Source organism: Bubalus bubalis, chromosome 20 (assembly GCF_019923935.1).
Source record: "Bubalus bubalis isolate 160015118507 breed Murrah chromosome 20, NDDB_SH_1, whole genome shotgun sequence".
NCBI classification, from domain to species: domain Eukaryota; kingdom Metazoa; phylum Chordata; class Mammalia; order Artiodactyla; family Bovidae; genus Bubalus; species Bubalus bubalis.
This window is the reverse complement of record NC_059176.1, coordinates 58,480,256-58,499,218: the sequence shown is the minus strand read 5'-3', so window position 1 is coordinate 58,499,218 and position 18,963 is coordinate 58,480,256.

Genomic DNA, 18,963 nt, shown 5'->3' with positions numbered 1-18,963 from the left:
ATTTGTGTCTACTTTCCATCTTCCCAGCTAGACTATAAGCGAAAAGAGGTTATGCTTCATAACCATTTTATTCTCCACTGTGTCCTTGGGCACAATGCTGTCCGTAGCATATATTCATCCATTTGTTCTTTCACCCAACAACAACAAAAAATGGTCAGCTTCTGTATACTAGTCACATTCTAATGCCAACTTTTTCTTTCTTCTTTGTACCAGGAATTCTGGAATTTATTTATCAGTCCATATTTCAACCATTTTAAGTGCAAGTGATAAAAATTTCTTTTGAAGATAAGATTTAGCAACTATATTAAAAATATTTTTCCATATACATATTGCATTTAAGGACACTTAAGTTTATCCATAGCATTAGGTTTTTAATATCCTAGGTTATATAAAAAATGTAAGTGGAATCTGAGGAAAATGAATATAAGATTATAAGATTCTTTATTTCATTGATGAACAGAATTATCCATGCCAGAAATTTGAAATGTGTATAATTTTCAGATGTTCTTTTTTCTTTTTATCCTGCTCTCTAATTTGTCATTTCAAGAATGGATGTCCTAACTCTACTGATGAAAGAGAACTTGCATAGCCCGTAAACTCAATGAGCCATTAAATAGGTGACAATAATCTTGATAGAAGTTTGGAATATTTAATTAGTGCAAAAAATACTCTTAGCCATGCGCTCAATTACTTCCATGGATACTCCCCAAAATATCAACCAACTATTTTGCACGTCCATGAAATGCTTTGGAAGACATTTAAGACTGAAAAAGGAGATAATATTTCATCTATTAATTGAGGCTTTGACATGGTTGTGCATGTCCAGTAATAAAGTTTCAAAGTGAATTCAGTTTAGATCCTTGAGATATTTTTAAAGGTGACATTTTTATCCTTAAGGTTACATGAAAGTAACTGAGAGGCTATAAAAACCTCTTAAGCTCAAAATGGGAAGTGTATCATCTGTGTACTCAATTCTACCTTTTTTTTTTTTTTTTTGCATATTATATACATTGGCCAAACACCAGTAGAACAAATAAAGGAAACAAGAAAATTATAATCTTGTAAATCATAATCATGATGGAAAAAACAACTTTTCAGAGTTGGTCTATCAGCACAGGAACAAACAGCTTAGAGGGATAATACAATGGAAAGAAGGTAATAAGAAGGAGGAAGAAAGGAGGAGGAGGGAGTGGATGCTCTAAGAAAGTGAACACATGGACACTTGACTTATTTTTAAAAGACATGATCAGTATCCCTGTTAGTTTATTCAATAGGAAAAACGTGTTATGGTCTCAAGAAGTGGAGCTTCCAAATTGGTTATGTAGTTCATTTTCCCTCATTCAAATCCTTAAAGATGATGCTGTGAAAGTGCTGCATTCAATATGCCAGGAAATTTGGAAAACTCAGCAGTGGCCACTGGACTGGAAAATATCAATTTTTATTCCAATTTCAAAGCGAGGCAATGCCAAAGAATGTTCAAACTACTGCACAGTTGGACTCATCTCACATGCTAGCAAAGTAATGTTCAATATTCTCAAAGCAAGGATTCAACAGAACATGAAGCAAAAACTTCCAGATGTTCAAGCTGGATTTACGAAAGGCAGTGGAGCCAGAGATCAATCTACCAACATCCATTGGATCATAAAAAAAGCAATAGAGTTCCAGAAAAACATCTACTTCTATTTTATTGACTACACCAAAGCCTTTGACTGTGTGGATTCTGTGGATTCAAACTGTGGAAAAATCTAAAAGAAATGGGAATACCAGACCACATTACCTATCTCCTGAGAAACCTGGATGCAGGAAAGAAGCAACAGTTAGAACTGGACATGGAAGAATGGACTGGTTCCAAATTGGGAAAGGAGTACATGAAGGCTGTATATTGTCACCCTGCTTATTTAACTTATATACACAGTGCATCATGCAGAATTCTGGACTGGATGAAGCACAAGCTGGAATCAAGGTTGCCAGGAGAAATATCAATAACCTCAAATATGCAGATGACACCACCCTTATGGCAGAAATCAAAGAGGAAGTAAAAAGCCTCTTGATGAAAGTGAAAGAGGAGAGTGAAAAGGTTGGCTTAAAACTCAGCATTCAAAAAGCGAAGATGATGGCCTCTGGTCCCATCACCTCATGGCAAATAGATGGGGAAACAGTGGAAGCAGTGAGAGACTATTTTCTTGGGCTCCAAAATCACTGCAGATGATGACTGTAGCCATGAAATTAAAAGATGTTTGCTCTTTGGAAGAAAAGCTATGACCAACCTAGATAGCATATCAAAAAGCAGAGACGTTACTTTACCAACAAAGGTCCATGTAGTCAAAGCTATGGTTTTTCCAGTAGTCATGTATGAATGTGAATGTTGGACCATAAAGAAAGCTGAGCGCTGAAGAATTGATGCTTTTGAACTGTGGTGATGAGTCCCTTGGACTGAAAGATCAAATAAATCTATCCTAAAGGAAATCAGTCCTGAATATTCATTGGAAGGACTGATACTGAAGTTGAAGCTCCAATACTTTGGCCATCTGATATGAAGAACTGACTCATGGAAAAGACCCTGATGCAGGGAAAGATTGAAGACAGATGGAGAAGGGGATGACAGAGGTTGGATGGCATCACCTACTTGATGGGCATGAGTTTGCGCAAGATCTGGAAGTTGGTGAAGGATAGGAAAATCTGGTGAGCTGCAGTCTATGGGGTCACAAAGAGTCAGACACAACTGAGCAATTGAACTGAACTGAACTGAATTGAGTTCCTTTTCCCTACTCTGAAGAATCTCCCTGCAATGCAGGAGACCCAGGTTTGATCCCTTGGTCAGGAAATCCCCTAGAGAAGGGCATAGCAACCCACTCCAGTATTCATGCCTAGAGAATCCCATGAACAGAGGCGTCTGGCAGGCTACAGACAATAGGGTTGCAAAGAGTTGGACATGACCTATGTGACTTATCATGCATGCACTAAATAATTTATCTAGGTAATAAAGCAGTAAGTAAATCTATTTTCCAAATAGGCTCATGCTTTGGACAAAATTAAAATTTAGTTAGATGTTTTAAAAAACTATGTCACCCAAATTTCCTTACCTAAGCAGTCCTGACAGTATAATCCTAGCCCTCATGGGAGAAGCAGGTGAAATGCTTATTCTCTAGGTTATGCAGCTTGAGAACCAGTCTGTTCATCAATGCCTCTCTTCAATGATTATAGCCTATCTGGGGGGTGGAAATTCTGGACAGAAGACTCATAAAGAGATGCATAGATGAAATTCTGTACCCTAAAATAAAAATAATGTCTGTAGGAGTCCAGCTACCACCTAAAAAAAAAAAATCCCACCATAAAGGAGGACTTGTCTCTCATATTGAGTATGAGAGTATGAGTATTGGTATTGCTTAGTTAGCTTAGTTCTCTCATCTACTGACAATGGATTGATTCTTAATAGATATGACATTAAGCCTTTATTTATTTATTAGTCATTGATTGATTAAGTACTCATTTTTAAAAATATTTTAGCCTCCTAGACAATTTTCAGAAGTTGAGTTGAAAATAGAATAGTAAACATCTCTTCAGCCAAATACCCTAAAATTTTATTAGTCTGTCCTATCACAATGGAGACATCTGAATTTTGTGTGTTTTTCAGTTTCATTTTCATTTCCTGTACTCATTTTTGATCTTTTTATTATTGAGTTCTGAAAGCTACGTATTCTAGATACATAACCTTATATATATGATTTAAAAATATTCCCCTCATTGATTGATTGTATTTTCTTGAAAGTGTCCTTTGGAGCACAAGTTTTTAATTTGACAAAAAGCAATTTGTTATTTATGTTCACGTTTTTGTTATCATATCTAAGAAATCATACCTTGACAAATCTAAGATTGTGAAGTTTTACTCTATCCGTTCTTCTAAGAGTTTTATTGTTTTAACACTTAGATTTAGGTCTTTGATCTATTTGGAGTGAATTTCTGAATGATATGAGATACGGTTTCAACTTAACTTTTTGGCATATGTCTAATTGCCTATATGTCTATTTGGTTATCACTCCACAATTTGTGGAAGGATATCCTCTGCATTGAACAGCCTAGGAAATTATTAGAAATCAATTGACTATGAGTTAAGTTGTATTTTGGGGTTTTCAATTCTGTCCCATTGGTTTATATGTCTCTTTTTAGGCAACTGTTACTCGGATATGATTTCTCTTGCTTTGAAGTAGCTTTTGAAATCAGGAAATACAGATCCTACAACTTCATTCTTTTTCAAGATTGTTTCAGCTATTGTTTGTCCTTTGAGTCTTTATATGAATTTTAGAATTATTTCATCAATTTCTGCAAATAGCCCAGGTGGTAATCTGATAGGGAATGCATTGAATCTGTAGATCAATTTGGGGAGTAATGATATCTTAATAATATTAAGTTACCAGATCTATGAATATAAGATGTCTTTCAATTTATTTGAGTATACTTTAATTTCTTTCAACAGTGTTTGGCATTTTCCATAGTAAAAGTTTTTTAAAATTTATTTCATTACATTTATTCCTAAGTATTTTTTATAAATGAAATTATTTAATTGTTTCGTTTTTTGATAGTACATCACAAAGAAATAAACTTACTACTTATTTTGTGAATTGACCTTTTGTCCTACCAACTTGCTGAACTCATTTATTAGTTTAACATGTTTTCTGGTGGATTCCTTCATATTTTCTACATACTAGACCATGTCATCTTCAAATAACTTTAGTTCTTCATTCCTATCCTGCATTTCTTTTATTAGATTTTCTTTTCTAATTACTCTTTCTGGAACTTCCACTATGATGTTGAACACATGTGGTAAAGGTTGATATTCTTGTCTTTTTCCTGTTCTTAAGGGGGAGAATTCAGTCTTAATCATTAAGTACAATAGCCCTGGGAATTATGAACCTTACCTTCAACAGGTTGAGAAATTCCCCTTCTACTCTTACTTTGCTAAATATTTTTATGATGAAGGAGTGTTGGAACTTGCCTAATGTTTTCTCTGACTCTATTGATATGTCATTTATAAATTACTTTGACATGATATATTTACATCAGTTGATTTCAGATGTTAGATCAGTCTTATATTTCAAGGATAAAGAAACTATAGTCTGGTGTATGAACTTTTTCATATGTCGATGGATTCACTTACTAGTATTTTGTTGAGAATTTTTGCATCTATACTCATGAGAGAGACTAGTCTCTAATTTTCTTGTCTTGTAATTTCCTTCTATTCACAGTTTTACCAATGAGGGCAATAGTGGCCTAAGGTAATGAGTTAGAGATTGTTCCCTCCTCTTATATTTTTAGAAGCATTTGTGAAGGAATGGAATTAGTTATTAAGAAATGTTTGGTAGAAATCACCAGTGAAACCCTCTGGGCCTGGGTTTTCTTGACTACTAATTCAATTTCATAAATTTTTATATATACATTTTCTATTACTCCTTAAGTCAGTTTCAGCCAGTGTCTTCCTGGGAATTTTACAATTTTATTTAAATTATCCAATTTTTGGGCATATAATTATTTATAATATTCTCTCATAATCCTTTTTTATTTCTGTTAGCTTAGTAGTAATGTCCCCTTTCTTAATTATTATCTTAGTAATTTAAGATTTCTATGCTGTTTTCTTGCTGAATCTAAGCAAAAGTTTGTCAATTTTGTTGACCTCACCAAAACACTAATTTTGGTTTCATAAGTTCTTACTATAATTTTTTTCTATTATTTATTTCATTACCTTCCTCTTTAATTTGTATTAATGTAATATCTTTCCTTCTGCTTGCTTTAGATTTAGTTTATTATTCTTTCTATAGTATATTCACGTTGAAAGTTTAGTCATTGATTTAAGATGTTTCTCCTTTTTTAATGAAGATGTTTACAGCTGTAAGTTTCCCTCTAAGCACAGTTTTTGCTGCATCCTCAAGCTTTTGTATATTATGTATTCATTTTTATTCATATCAAAGAATTTTCTGATTTCTTTTGTGATTTTCTTTTTACCCAAATCTATACAGCAATGCACTTTTAATATTTACGTATATATTAAATTTCCCAAAATTTTTTTGCTATTGATTTCTAATTTCATTCTTAATGATTGTATAACACACTCTGTGTAACTTCAATCGCTCTAAATATATTGAGACTGTTTTATACATAGCATGTTTTCTATAGTTTTCTATAGGTGTATGCACACTCAAGCAGAATGCTCTGCTCTTGTTAAACAGATTTTCTGTTATATCCAGTTGGTTTTTTACGTTGTTCTAGTCTTCTATTGCCTTGCTTACCTTTCACTTATTTTTACAATGTAGATTTGTCTGCAGTAACACCCCACTGTCATCATCATTTTATTTGTATATCCTTATATGTATATTATTTGTATATTTCTTTGGTTTTCTTCTCCTGAATTTCTGCTATGTGAGTATATGTATATATCACACATGTATACACATATATATATATACACACATGTATATACACATGGATATATAAAGAGAGAGAGAGATTTACTTTGCCCATTTTCAATTGCTGAAATGTTTTCAAATTCTTTTAATCCCTTCCTTTACATCATTTTGACTTTAAAATCTTCCTCTTTTTCATATTGAAATTCTCTTAGAGCATTGTCTGTTGTATTTATTAGCTCTTGCATTTTTTAATTCATTATTTCTTTGAAAATTTTTCTTTATTTTTTAAAATTCTGTTACCAAAAAAAAATTCTGTTACAGTTTTTCACATTTTATTATTAATAGATTGCTTCATGTATGAGTTTATCTTTTTCTGATTGAATTGTTTTCTCATAGCCTCTTATATTTTCTTAATTTCTTTTAACTCATTTTAAAATATCAATTTTCATTTATTTTGTAGATTTATCTTCTTAGAATATTGTTATGGTGTCTAGGGATTTTTGTCACCTATTTTTGTTAATATATAATAACATATATGATATATAACATATTATTAATATATAAATATTAATATATAATATGGAAATTGATAACTATCCTTTTGAATTATTTAATTTTTAGACAAATTACTTTTTATATAAATGCAGATGGCAGGTTTCAACAAGTATAACTTATCTGTCTAGCTTCATGGTTCTAGAGTAGAATCTTTTAGTGATTACATAAAGTAATAAAAATAAAGGCTTCATTCTAAAATGTTTCGGTAGAAATGTTTCAGGAGAAATGTTACACTTTTCCCTGATTTTATCCTTGAAAGTTTTTTCTCAATATGGATCTTCCTCTCAGTAGGGAGTATCAGTTTGTTAGTATCAATAGTTCACATACCATAAGTAATAAAGACATTCCAGTAGCAGTGGACATACCTAACTCACAGATTTTGATCTTTAATGCCCCTGTTAATGGAATTAGGAATTCTTGGAGAAATGGATTTTTATAAAACTAAAACCTGTATAAAATGAGCTTTTTTGTTATCTCTGAAAGTAAAAAAATATTTTTAAAAAATAGAGAATCATCCCAAGGACTTAGATGACAGCTTGATGTAATTTCTTTGAACAAATGTGGGACAGCTTGCATATCTAAAGTAATTAAATACAGGAATAAATATAAACCACTGTAAAACAGATTTGAGTTCATATAGATAATAAGTGACAAATAGTGCAGTTAAGAGGGCTTTGCTTACAGCTGAAAATTGAATATTGATTTGTAAACATATAGAGATATGGAGTGTTAGAACATAAATATTTTGCTATTATCACAGTAAAAATTAAATCAGGTAAGTATTATCTATTGATGCTAAATCAAAGATGGAAATTTGATAAGCATCAGGATATTTCCATGGTCATAAAATGTATCCCCACAGACTACAGGGTAAATGAATATGAAAGTCTTTTATAAAAGCAACGATAAGTGTTGATGGATTAAGTAGTATTCTAAAACAAACAAAAATAAATGTACTTTTTTGTTTAAATAAAGTAACTTTACATGTCTCAGTGAAATATAACTTAAGGAAAAAACTACATTAAGACTGTAGGTTAAAATGTGTTAAATACTAATCACTTTTTTTGTGGTTATGTAGGGAAAACTGCTAGACCATTCAGGTGTGGTCACCTGATGCAAAGAGCTGACTCATTTGAAAAGACCCTGATGCTGGCAAAGATTGAGGGCAGAATGAGATGGTTGAATTGCATCACTGCTCAATGGACATGGGTTTGGGTAGACTCTGGGAGTTGGTGATGGACAGGGAGACCTGGCGTGCTGTGGTTCATGGGGTCACAAAGAGTCAGACAAAACTGAGTGACTGAACTGAACTGAATTCAGGTATAACCTAAATAAAATCCCTTACAGTTATACAGTGGAAGTGACAAATAGAATCAAAGGAATAGATCTGATAGCAAAGTTCCTGAAGAACTATGGACAGAGGTTCATGAAGTGGTCAAAACCATCCTCAAGAAGAAGAAATGCAAAAAGGCAAAATGGTTGTCTGAAGAGGCCTTACAAATAACTGAGAAAACTCCTCAGATGAGAAAAGATGATGCTCTTAAAGAGCTACACTCAATATACCAGCAAATTTGGAAAACCCAGCAGTGGCCACAGGACTGGTAAAGGTCAGATTTCATTCCAATCCCAAAGAAAAGCAATGCCAAAGAATGCTCAAACTACCGCACAATTGCACTCATCTCACTCTTGCCTGGAAAATCCCATGGATGGAGGAGCCTGGTGGGCTGCAGTCCATGGGGTTGCTAAGAGTCGGACACAACTGAGCGATTTCACTTTCACTTGCATGAATTGGAGAAGGAAATGGCAACCCACTCCAGTGTTCTTGCCTGGAGAATCCCAGGGACGGGGGAGCCTGGGGGGGCTGCCGTCTATGGGGTCGCGCAGAGTCGGACATGACTGAAGCAACTTAGCAGCAGCAGCAGCATGCACTAGCAAAGTAATGCTTAAAATTCTCCAAGCGAGGCTTCAGGAGTATGTGAACTGAGAAGTTCCAGATGTTCAAGCTGGATTTAGAAAAGGCAGAGGAACCAGAGATCAAATTGCCTACATCCATTGGATCATAGAAAGCAAGAGACTTCCAGCAGAACATATACTTCTGCTTCACTGACTACGATAAAGCCTTTGACTCTGTGGATAACAACAAACTGTGGAAAATTTTTAAAGAGATGGGAGTACCAGACCACCTTAACTTCCTCCTGAGTAATCTGTATGCAGGTAAGGAGTGCATCAAGGCTGTTTATTGTCACCTTGCTTATTTTACTCATATGTAGAGTACATCATGTGAAATGCTGGACTGGATGAAGCATAAACTGGAGTCAAGATTGTTGGGAAAAATATCAATGACCTCAAATATGCAGATGACACAATTCTTAAGGCAGAAATGAAAGTGAAAGAAGAGAGTGAAAAAGCTGGCTTAAAATTCCACATTTAAAAAATGAAAATCATGGCATCTGGTTGCATCCCTTTATAGCAAATAGATGGGGAAACAATGGAAACAATGAGAAACTATTTTCTTGGGCTCCAAAATCACTGCAGATGGTAACTACAGCCATGAAATTAAAAGACACTTGCTTCTTGGAAGAAAAGCTATGACCAACCTAGACAGCATATTAAAAAGCAGAGACATTACTTTGTCAACAAATGTCTGTTTAGTCAAAGTTATGGTTTTTCCAATAGTCATGTATGGATATGAGAGTTGGACCATAAAGAAAGCTGAGCATCAAAGAACTGATGCTTTTGAATTGTGATGTTGGAGAAGACTCTTGAGAATTGCTTGGACTGCAAGGAGATCAAACCAGTCAATCCTAAAGGAAATCAGTCCTGAATATTCGTTGGAAGGACTGATGCTGAAGCTGGAGCTCCAATACTTTGGCCACCTGATGGGAAGGGCTGACTCATTAGTAAAGACCCTGATGCTGAAAAGATTGAAGGTAGGAGGAGAAGGGGACAACAGAGGATGAGATGGTTGGATGGCATCACTGACTCGAAGGAGATGAGTTTGAGCAAGTTCCAGGAGTTGGAGATGGACAGGGAAGCCTAGTGTGCTGCAGTCCATGGGGTTGCAAAGAGTCAGATACGACTTAGAGACTGAACTGACTGACTGGTCAGTCAGTTTTGCTATTCTGAGGCAAATCTGGGAGTAGTGAAGGATAAATAAATTAAGGATGTCATAGTTTATTCTAAAAATGTTATAGTTCTAAATTTGAATAAGAATAGTTAGCATGAACTTGTAATTCATTTTTGTCATAGAAATAAAGCGTAATTTGAGTTTTGTCCATTAAAAAGACCAGAAAACTTAATCAACCCAGTAACAATGAGCACTTTCAGCTCTCAGATTGTGGTGTCTAAGCACAATTATCCACTCAAAGGAACCTATTTCTTTGGAGAAATGGATGAGTTCATGACTGAGCCAAAGACTACACAGGATGATCCTTGAACATCTTGTCATACTTGATAATAAGGATGCTATTGTAAACTACCAGGTTCATGACCAAAGGACATGGGAGACAATTTGAAAATATCTTTTTGCAAAAGATGGAAAACTATGAGTATCATTCAGAATAGCAACAATAAGTTTAAAGCATAAAATAAATATGCTTGAATTTTTTAGTTCATAGGAGTGCTATAGGAAGTTATTATTGCAACATGCTAGAGAACAACCACATAATTAGAAAACTGGTTGGTAAAGAGAATGAATTAAGCATTTATACTATCTTTCCTATAAGAAGTATAGAATGAAGATAATCCAATATTAAATTAAAGGAAATGATTACTTATAGAAGTATCCAGCTAATAAATGAGGAAAAATGACAGAATATTCCCAAATTGCAACTCATAATGAATTTTTGGTTCTAGTTATTCAAAGTTTTGGTTGTTAACATTATAAAGGGATAGATTATTAGGTTATATAGGGCTTCTGATGGCAGAATGGAAAATCTATTATGAAATAGGTTTAACCAGGAAAAAAAGAGAGGAAGAAAGAAAGAAGGGGAAAGGGGAAGGAAGGGAGAGGAAAAAAGAAAAAGGAAAGAAAGAAGGAAAAAGAGGGAAGGAAAGGAGGAAGGAGGAAAAGAAAAAGTCTAAATCTGACCAAGAGTCCGGTTCCAACCTCCAACCTCTAATTTATAGGGAACAGAGGAAAAGGAAAGATGCTTAACTCCAGGACAAGTATGTAATTAGAAAAATTCAAATTTCTGGAAAATATAAGAGTGATTTCTTCCTTAAATTTTATGACATACAAAGGAGGCAGAGAGAGAGAGATGGGGAGTGACCATCAACCACTCTCAATGTATTAACTTTATTTGGATTTTTATATAAAAAATAAAATCCAAATGGTTAAAAAATTGGCATCATAATATTTATGAAATAATTTAAATTTTAATACTAAGTAAATATTTGGCGATACTAATATATTATTTTAAAATTACTTTAGGATATGATTCATGGAATGGTTATGTTAAAATCATCCTTATATATTAAATATATATACTGAAATATTAATGGTTGAAATGATATAATGTCTAGGATGTGCCTAACAATTAAATGGAAAGTGTGAATTAGGTGGGAATGATGATGCATCATTGAAGTTCATTGGTACATGATTTGTAAAGTTGGGTGATGAGGACACAGCAATTTATTATACTATTTTGTTCCCTTTTGTGTTTAAGGCAAAATAGGAGTATAAACATATCCTTAAATAATATGGAGGTAAATCAGGAGGTAAGATACAAAATGTAGAGGGGATGCTTCAGAGAAGGTTAGATGGGGATAATGAGGAACAGTAAGTCAAGAAAGCACCATTTTTTATATTTGGTGTTTGGTGGTTTTTGAATTCTACATGCATTTATTATTTTGTCAAAAATGAGAATAAATACAATAAAATTAAAATAAGTATTTTTGACTTGCCAATATTAATTCTAACAATTTATCTGGAAGAACATCTTATATAATAATGCCATTCAACAAGATGTTCAAACTGTTCTTTGAGGTATGATTGTAAGAATAACTAATTGAAAATAAAGATCATTACTAGTGGATTCATCTAATGTTATTCTAAATTGTTGTTAAAAAGAATGAGATTGTATTATACATCAAACCTGAGAAGAGCTCCAGTATACACTGCTAAATGGAAAAAATTAGTGCTTAAATAATATAAAGTAGTGTATGATATCGGAGAAGGCAATGGCACCCCACTCCAGTACTCTTGCCTAGAAAATCCCATGGATGGAGGAGCCTGGTAGGCTGCAGTCCATGGGGTCGCTAAGAGTCGGATACGACTGAGCAACTTCACTTTCACTTTTCACTCTCATGCATTGGAGAAGGAAATGGCAACCCACTCCAGTGTTCTTGCCTGGAGAATCCCAGGGACGGGGGAGCCTGGTGGGCTGCTATCTATGGGGTCGCACAGAGTCGGACACGACTGAAGCGACTTAGCAGTAGCATTAGCAGTGTATGATATATCACAACATATAATACTTCACTTTTGTTTTTTATAGTGGTAATACTCCACAACAAACCTGTTTACTTTTAAGGTACTGCGAATTTTATTTGCTAGTATATATACTTTTAATTTGATGTATTTTTATTGTAATTATTCTTATCAGTAGTTTTAGCACTAGATTTTGAGCTCTCAGTATTCAAGTATTATGCACTTCTGATGTGCTATTTAGCTATTTTTAAGGCATTTTTGAAAATATGTAAATGATTTTAGTAAATGCATTGAAAAGAATAATAAATGTAACAGTTGTTTTTTATTAACAGTGATTATTAAAAACTTTTGATTCTATGTACTTTTCTCCCTTTTATATAAGAATCATTTATTTCTTTAACTATCAGAGAAATAAAGCAAGATGAAGAAAAAGAAATATAAGAATATAAGACTAATCTTAAAAAAAAATGTGCAAACTTTCAGCACCATCTCGAAACAAAATATTCCCGCCATGACAATGTTCACTGAACCACTAATTTTCTCTTGATCAAAACATGAGTAAAATGTATAACTTCCTATAACTCACTTTTGGTTCAACGGCAAATAGCAGCTAATTGCACAATTGAGCTTTGACTTATTTTCTTTCCATATTATTATTTACAGAACAAGAACAAAGTAGTCTGTTGCTGATTAGAAAGGAAATTTCATCGCAGTTTCTCATAATGACTTTTATTTTGATGTATATTTTTTAATGAACCTAATTTATGTGAAGGTTGTTCTGTTAAAAGAAAAGTTCACAAAAATATCATGCATGATTGATCTCATGACTGCGCCTCAATCCAAAGACAACACACAACAGCAGTCAAATATACATTTTATGGGCTTTTGTCTGTTTTGCAATAACACCAGAAAACATTCTTTAATTAAAATTTAAAACCGTAACTGATTAATTTTCTGTGTAAACAATCCGTGTCAACATGGAATGTCAGCATTTTAAGGCTGTGTGAGGATAAATTTTACTTTCTTCACAAGGGCCTTCTGGGAAGAACTTTGGCACAGGCAGACGGGGAGAATGTGACCTAGAGGAGAAGGGTTTGGAGCCCTAGCTCATTCTGTAACCCCACTCCTGTCCACTTAGTTGAGGCCCAGTTACGGCCCAAGAAAACGTCCTAAACCGTTTGATAGTGTTGGCAAGGGTCCGGGAGTCAGTCGCTCCATAGCTCTTTATTTACTAGCTGCAAATAGCCAAAGGGTTCCAAAAGTGCCATCCAGTAGCTGGACCTGCTCCTGCCTCATCCATGCAGTGAAGGAGACATTCCCAGTAATCTGGCCACGGACACGGCTGTGCAGAATTTAGACTGAGCACTTCCGTTTGGTTTCTGTTGTTAACCATAATCCCCAATTTTTTCAGGAGCCAGAAAGCAACCTCACTTCTCCTCAGCCACTTTCTGATTTTCCTTTTCTTTCTTAAATATAGAGGCAGAGTTTAAAAATATTACTTAAAATAATCTTGAACGACTTTTCAAGGAAATATGGAAATACATTGCCAGGAAAACGGGGGAGTACATTCAAAGTAAAGGATTGAAAACTTCGGCATAGACATGCATATAAAACTTTAAATAAAAATGCTCATAATCAAGTTATTTTTATTAGACATTTATAGTCTCGCCAATAATAAATTACAGTGACCTCAGCTCTTCTAGAGTCTAGGAAAAGATCCAGGATTGAAATCCTCTGAGGTGACGAGCTGGGTTTTGCATTTCCAATATGGTTCAACTCTTTTGGATAAATTTTACATCCTTTGCTTACTTACCCTGACCCATCCTTCATGACGAATACCCTTCTTGGGCAAGGGCAGAGGATGAACTACTCAAGGTAAATGCTTTCACACTTTGGATCCCTATTTCTCTCCCAGGGAACTTATTTCACTTGTAATTAAGCAATGAAGCATTCTAAAAGTTCCCATACAAATATATATATATGTATTTGGCCATCCTGCAGGACTTGCAGGATCTTAGTTCCCCAACCAGAAATTGAACCTTCTGGCTGGGTTGCAAACCACTTCAGTTTGCAACTGAAGTGCAAACTTCAGTTGAATCTGTGTAACCTTCCAAAGGAAACTCAGAATTTTAACCACTGGACCACCAGGAAATTCCCCAAATTAATCATATTATTGATACTATAAGAAGAAAAAGATATATACAGAAACTTTCCTCCAGTGAAAGAAACTTTGTTCTTTTACCGAGTCTCCCAAACAGGTTGTGTACTGGTTGTTGGTGTTCAGTCATGTTGACCCCACAGACTGCAGCACACTAGGCTTCCCTATTCTTCTCTATCTCCTGGAGTTTGCTCAAACGCATGTCCATTGTGTCAGCGATGCCTGCCAACCATCTCATCCTCTGTTGCCCTCTTCTCCTGCCCTTAGCCTTTCCCAGCATGAGTCTTTTCCAATGAGTCAGCTCTTTGCATCACGTAGCCAAAGTATTGAAACTTCAGCTTCAGCATCAGACCTCCCAAAGAATATTCAGTGTTTATTTCCTTTAGGATTGACTGGCTTGATCTCCTTGCTGTCCAAGAAACTCTCAAGAGTCTTCTCCAGCACCACAGTTTGGAAGCATCAGTCCTTTGGTGCTCAGCCTTTTTTATGGTCCAGCTCTCACTTCTGTACATGACTACTGGAAAAAACCATAGCTTTGAGTATATGGACCTTTGTTGGCAAAGTGATGTCTCTGCCTTTTAATATGTTGTCTGTACTGGTACATCACTAAAACTTGGCAGTGTTTTTGTGAAGGGATTTATTAGTTAATTTCTCTATCACATTTATTAGCAAAGTGTGTATTAAATGCCTGATTCAGTTATCAAAGGGTATAGAAGATAAAAATGTTGTACCTCCTTCATAGAGGACATGAGAGCAAAAGAAAATGCATCTGTAAGCTCTGCATATAAACAGTAAAGAAGGCATATTTAAAGAGCACATATTAGAAGTAAATCTATATATATGTTAGCTCATGTAATTTCAAATTTTCCGTGTCACTGAGAGATGAAGGAATTAAAATTTTATGAGGTAGAGACATTGATGGCCTTCCCTGGTAGCTCAGTGGTAATGAATCCACCTGCCAATGCAGGAGATGTGGGTTCAATTCTTGGGTCTGGAAGATCCCCTGGAGAAGGAAATGGCAACCACTCCAGTATTCTTGCTTCGGAATTCCCATGGACAGAGGAGCATGGCAGGCTACACTCCATGGGCTCACAAAAGAATTAGACATGACTTAGTGATTAAGCACTAAACTAAGACTGGCAACCCACTCCAGTATTCTTGCCTGGAAAAACCCATACACGGTGGAACCTTGGTAGGCTACAGTCCACGCGGTCACAAAGAGTCGGACACGACTGAGTGACTTCACTTTCACTTGGTGACAAAACAAGAAAACGTGGGTAGAACACAAGGACAGTATACTCAGGATTCGGATTTAGAATTTAAACTGAAGTTGTAATTATAGCAAATACTTCCTGCCACAATTACGTTGCCTCATGCTAGATGGAATCATTCAAGCAAAGGAATGACTAGTGTGTTGATCCAAATCTAGAGGAAAATCAGACATGGACCTTCAGGTAAAGGAAAAAAGCAGCCACTTAGGAAGTTCAAACACAAGGCAAGGTTAGGGGTCACTTTTCTGAGGTGAAAGGGGTGTAGATGAAATAGAGACGGCACACACTGCGGCTTGAGTTTTCACCAGACAGTGCAGTCGTTGGGTATGTTTCCTCACTGTGTACCCTTTCGAAGACCCCCTAAGTCTTGGGTCTTCATTCTTATAGGGCATTCTTTTCCAGCTCCTGTGGTAATTGTTTACTCATACCTTTGCTGCTTTCATTCACATACCTATAGGTTTATCTTGTGGGAGAAAGTGCACTGACGTTCTCCAGGAACCAGAAACATGAGATGAAATCCCCTGACATCTAACCATTCAAAACTTTCCCTGACATAAAAATAAAACAAGTATTCAGATGCCTGAAATGCCTACTTACTCTTTATAGGATGTCCCCTTCATACAAACCTTGAAGTTGCTAACCTTCAAAGATGTGAGTATACGTCTGCAGGTCCAATCATGTAGGTTAGTTCATGTGTGTGCCTTACATTGTCGCATGTGGGCATTCACTGCAAGCGGTTGTGTTTTTGTGTATTTTGCTGAACAGTACTGTGGAGGACAGTGGTACAGCATCTCTATATCTAGCCCAGGACGTCTGAAAGCAAGTAGGAAAGCAGCAATGACGTAGCTTTTATGGTACTACCAGACTGTACCACTGGATCATTTTTTCAAGAAGGTAGACAGAATTGAATCCTGCAAGGAACCAGAGCCTGTGCCATCAGCATCAGGCCTGGGTGAATTTGCAGGTTGGCCCTCTGTCTCCTGTTGCTGATGATCCTTCAGCTCTTCCAACTCCCACTTCCTCTCCCTCTTGCATCAATAACTCTTCTAGTCTGTTCACTTGATGCCAGCCCCTGTAGGCCAGCTGTTGTACTGACTTCTGTACTTTTCAAGGTCCTGTAAGATTTAAAATATTTCCTTAATTTTTTTAGTTTGTTTTTATGCATTATTTATGTGAAAAATATTATAAACTTGTAACAATACAGTACTATATAGCTGATTGTGCTAGTTGAGTGCCTAGGCTAACTTTGTTGGACTTACAAATAAATTGGACTTAAGCACACGCTCTTGAAACAGAACACATTTGTCTGTAGGGGACTTAATGTAGTATTAAAAGAAAAACAGATTTGTGCATCCCAAAATTCCTCCACCAGTGGGTGCATTACCCCCACGAACATTATTTCTTGACTGTCCACCATAGTAATTGTAACAAAACTACATTAAAGCTCACCCTTTGCCTTGTTCCTATTGAGAACAGGAGCCGTAGGGTTTCTAATTAAATAGAACTCTTCTACAAATTCAAAGTCTTGTTCTGACAATGACTTTGGGGATCTTCCTGGAGGACTTGGTGAACAGCTGCTTTAAAGAGCATCTAAAACTTGTTTCCATTTCCATTGTTCTCCATTTACTGGACAAACCATTTTGAAAATCATCACCATCAGAAGACACAGAGATCATTCCTATCATGGTCATTATTTCAGATGAGGAGACTACAGAGAGATAATACAATTCTAATCTCAAACAGTCAGATCAATTGTTCTCATGGATACGTTTGGAATTGCCAGAATATATGTGTGAAATTTTGGCTGGAAATGTGGTCATCATCTATCAGATTGGGGAACCTTATGCTTTAAGTCCTTTTTCAAGGAGGTGATATAATATGGGGGTGAGATCTAGATTGTTTCTCTTGGCTCCACCATTTTCCAGGCATGGGATTTAGATAAATCATGAAACATCTTTAAATCACAGGATCCTCATTTGTAAAATTAGAAAACATAATAGAACCTACTTCACAGAGTTGTTGTGAGGATTAAATGAAATAACACATATAAAGCATATTAACACAGCAACTGGCATATTTATGACTCAATAAATGCTAGCCAATGCTAGCGTCGGCATTGATATTTTTTTCTTTCCAAGTTCCTGAAACAGTTTGTCTCTTTAAACTTGTATATTCAGCAGCGTAAACAGTGCCTTACCCGCCACTGACATCTCCTTACCCCACACCTCAGTTGATGTTAGTGGAATTATTTAATATGCTCACTATTAAACAGTGTGACCAGGGGATAGGCATCAAGAAATAAGAGCTGGAATTTTGCTCTGTTCTCACTTTGTTCCTACAAACATTCCCCACCCCCACCTCTGCCCCCGAGTCACACGCACACACGTAGCATCATATTTCTTTATGTTGAGCTGGAAGGGGTGTTCACGTCGATAAGAAACCTTCCTCCCACCCCCACTTTGTCTGCCCTGCACTTAGGAACCAAGGTTGAGTTCAAATAGGGGTCAGGGAGATAAAAGCCTGAGGCTTAACCACCAATTCGCTAGTCTGGTGCCTAAAACTTCCGTCATTTATTTATTGCCATCAGAAAGGATCAGTCGGGTCCTGTGTGGTGCACGCTGGGAGCAGAAGCCTCTGCCGTTTATTATCTATCTCCCCTTCAGCTGGGAAATAAGCAGGCGGATGCCATTTCCCCAGGACATGCTGCCCTGCTTGTGGACTCAAGTCTGAACGGAAAGCGAGAGAAGTTTCCTTGCTCTTTATGGGCTCTTTTGTTTTTCATCAAGAGGCCAAGTACAGACATTTTGAAATAATTGTCAGAGTCAGAGCACAGGCAGACCCAGGGGGAGAAGCCAGCTAGCCCGGGAGAAACAGGACAAACAGCCATGGCTGAGGTTTCCAGACTGAAGGAGATTTACTGCAGCCACTCGAGACTATTTGTTATGGAGGAGAAGATAAACAGGAGGCGCCTTTGGAGCCAATGGTCATGTGGAAGGTGCTAGAAGCATTCCTGGGCAAGAACAGGGCCTGGCCTCAAAGCCGGCTGGTGGCCATCGACTTAGGTCCGCTTTTCTCAAAACTTTCATCTTGGGTTCTGATCTGTGCTGGGCTCTTTTAAATGTTAGTACAAGGGACTACCAGCCAGGTGCCCCC